Source organism: Microcaecilia unicolor, chromosome 7 (assembly GCF_901765095.1).
Source record: "Microcaecilia unicolor chromosome 7, aMicUni1.1, whole genome shotgun sequence".
Taxonomy (NCBI): domain Eukaryota; kingdom Metazoa; phylum Chordata; class Amphibia; order Gymnophiona; family Siphonopidae; genus Microcaecilia; species Microcaecilia unicolor.
Window position 1 is genome coordinate 289222276 of NC_044037.1, and position 3236 is coordinate 289225511.

Below are 3236 nucleotides of genomic sequence, written 5' to 3' on the forward strand. Positions count from 1 at the left end.
GGCAATGCGCAGAGGACAGGCCCTCCCAGAAGAGCCACAGCCACCACAGCAGCAGACCCCAGATGAACAGGATGAGGAGCCCCCTCTACCTCCCGCCCACAGAGCAGAGCAGAGTGCACACCAGCTGGGGTTCAGAGCCAGGCAAAGACTGATTGAGACAAGTTTTGTGTGAGAGTAAGTTGATATTTATTTCTATCACATAGTACTTTCACACCACCACCCCCATCACCCGCTCTGTGCATATTCCCCTCCCTCCAACCCTCACCCCCCCCCCCCCCAGCATGTCCCATCACTTTCCCCGCCCCCTCCCCTGGCCCCATCCCCTCCTACCCCTCCCACCATGTTCCGTTGCAGCTGGTGCTGCAGGGGAACTCTGTTGAGAGTCCTCCTCTGATGAGCTCCCACTCTCCTCCTCTGTGTCCAACAGGCAGCCTGCTGCCTCAGCTGCCCTGTGGAAGTCCGGCCATCTTGCAGTCTGTGGCTTGCCCTGCAACCTGGGTACAGGACCCAGAAGGGGAGCTGGTGTGGTGGCCGCTGGACCAGTGGCTGGGGAGGCTGAGGATCTCAAGCTCCTCTTCTTTGTGGGTGGTTGCTGTGCAGTAGTTGAAGCAGGGGCGTAGCCAGACACCTAAGTTTGGGTGGGCCTGGACCCAAGGTGGGTGGGCAGAACTCCGCCTTGTCCTACAAGTGATTTGGTTTCTCCCTCTCTCGCCTGCATGCCATATGGTCTTTCAACATCCCCTCTCCCCCATATACCTTTTCAATAGCAGATTTTCACCGGCAGCAAACAGTTGTTGGGAGTTTTTGGCTGGTGAGGCTTGGGGTCCCTGCCAGCCACATTATAGGTGTGCTGCTACTTGGTGGGCCTGAACCTAAAGTGGGTGGGCCTGGGCCCACCCCAGCCCACCCTTGGCTACGCCACTGAGTTGAAGTAGATGCCACTTGTTGCTGCATCAGGGCTGTACTAGGTGCGTTCAGGTCATGGCATAGGCCCTCAATGCTGTGCTCCAGCTGTTGGAGCTGCTGTACCACTTCACGTTGGGCCTGTACCGCTTCCCGTTGCAACTGGAGTGCTTCCCGTTGCAGCTCCAATTTCTGGCGCCGGTAATCTTCCATGTGCACATTGTGGCCCAGCAATTGTGTGGATCAAGCTGTTAGTTTAGTGGGGTTTTAAAAAGGCTTGGATAGCTTCCTAAAAGAAATGACCTTAAGCCATTATTAAGATGGACTTGGGGAAAATCCACTGCTTATTTCTTGGATAAGCAGCATAAAATGTATTGTACTGTTTTGCAGTGGCGTTCCTGGCCTGGATGGCACCCGGGGCGGAGCGCAGATGCGCCCCCCCCCCCAGGGTGCAGCGCGCCCCCCCCCCCGCTATATGACCCCCCCCCCCCCGGCAAAATGACCCCCCCCCGGGTGCATGCCCCTGGGGGGGGGGGGTGCTGCGGCGCGCGCCTGCTCCTCCGAGTCCGCTAAACTTTCGTTCGTTCGCTGCAGCTCCCTCTGCCCCGGAACAGGAAGTAACCTGTTACGGGGCAGAGGGAGCTGCAGCGAACGAACGAAGTTTAGCGAACTCGGAGGAGCAGGCGCGTGCCGCGGCACCCCCACCAGCGGCGTGCACCCGGGGCGGACCGCCCCCCACCCCCCTTGGTACGCCACTGCTGTTTTGAGATCTTGCCAGGTACTTGTGACCTGGCTTGGTCACTGTTGGAAACAGGATGCAGGGCTCGATGGACCTTCAATCTGTCCCAGTATGGCAACCCTTATGTACTTAGCTCTGTGGAACTTCAGCCAACACAGATCTCCAGCTAAGCACCGTTTCTGGGTTGTAGAGTTTTCCTGCTACAACTAATTGCATTATTCTTTCCGTACATTCCCAACACAAAGTTTAGTAAATCAGGCCCCAAAACAGAATTATACTCAAAATGATGGACATTTTGAGCTTGGCCCTCAGAAATCAAAAAGCAACAGGTTCTAGATGATTTACTACACCTACATAATAAACATGCGAAAAACTTCCCCGCACTGAAATCTGGACCCAGTACAGATCCTGGAACGTGCTCCATTTTCCAACCTCACCAGGATACTGCTGAAATGAACTTTCCCATTCCTATCTGAAGGCTGTTCAGGAGCTATAATTGTGTTTGCATTCTGAACATCCTCTTATACAAACAGAAGTGTTTGCTGAGCTATTATAGATAGAGGATAAAGGAAGGATATCCAGACAAAACTCATTTGCCTTACACAGTGGCTCAAGTCTAGGTCCTGGATTCGAGGGCAAGTTGGAGCCAAGTAAGTTCTCAATGTTTCTACAAGTCTCAGCCCAGAAGATTACTACGGCTGTTATTCATGTTGGCATCCTAGTAAAACTTATTTTCTATAGGGTTTCCATGGCGTATTTTTGTACCTTCAGAGGGGGTGACTCTTTAGAAGCCCTGCACCTTCCCTCTGAAGCAATCAATCTCCAAATTTATATTTCCCCGAGGAAATGTATGCAAGGTTTCATGACCAATAGCTTCTTTTGTGGGTAGATTTGTCTGGGAATGCAACTGATATGTGAGTAGGTTTTTTGCTTCTCGAGAGGTTGGATGGGTCTTCAGCCCACCCAGCACTACTTTCTTTTCCCTTTCAAAGTGTGCTAGGGTGGGGTGGGAGGACTGTTTTCCATTTATTTCGTTCTGGTCTTCGTTGTGTTTCACTATTGGACATGGTGGTACTTTCATCATCGTGCTTTCCAACAGGTGGATGCAGTCAAGGTAGAAACATCACCAGAAATTTCCTGAGCAGATTTCCATCTGACATTCTCAAATTGTACAGACTAAGGGCCCTGTTTACAAAGGTGCGCTAAAACTTTACGCACACCAAGCGTATAGATGCCCATAGGAGTATTATGGGCATCTACACGGTTAACACACACTAAATTTGTAAACAGTGTTCTAATTAGCTTAAAAATAATACAGTTGTAATATGCTTTCTAATTTACTCACGTAAATGCACTTTTATTTTTTCATTTCCTAAATTGACTATATTCATTCATCTGTAGATTTATTTCCCATTATTGATAATGTAATGCATTTTGATCTAGCAGTACAATGTACAATTTAGGTCAGTATTAGAGGCTAGGATAGTTTTCTTGTTATAGTTGGGATTATTATATTAATTGTGCAGAATACAGATTAACATTTTTTCTGTCTGTTCTTTATCCTTAAGTTTATTGCAGTTTTAACATATTTTTC

At 49.7% G+C, this 3236-nt stretch overlaps 1 long non-coding RNA gene across 1 annotated transcript; it reads left to right on the forward strand.

The window, feature by feature from the left end:
- The first annotated feature begins 569 nt into the window (after positions 1-569).
- On the forward strand, positions 570-1048 carry LOC115474759. The gene is made up of 3 exons (XR_003942902.1): positions 570-599; positions 656-659; positions 927-1048. It is a non-coding gene; the product is annotated as an uncharacterized LOC115474759 (long non-coding RNA).
- Positions 1049-3236: the final 2188 nt, after the last annotated feature.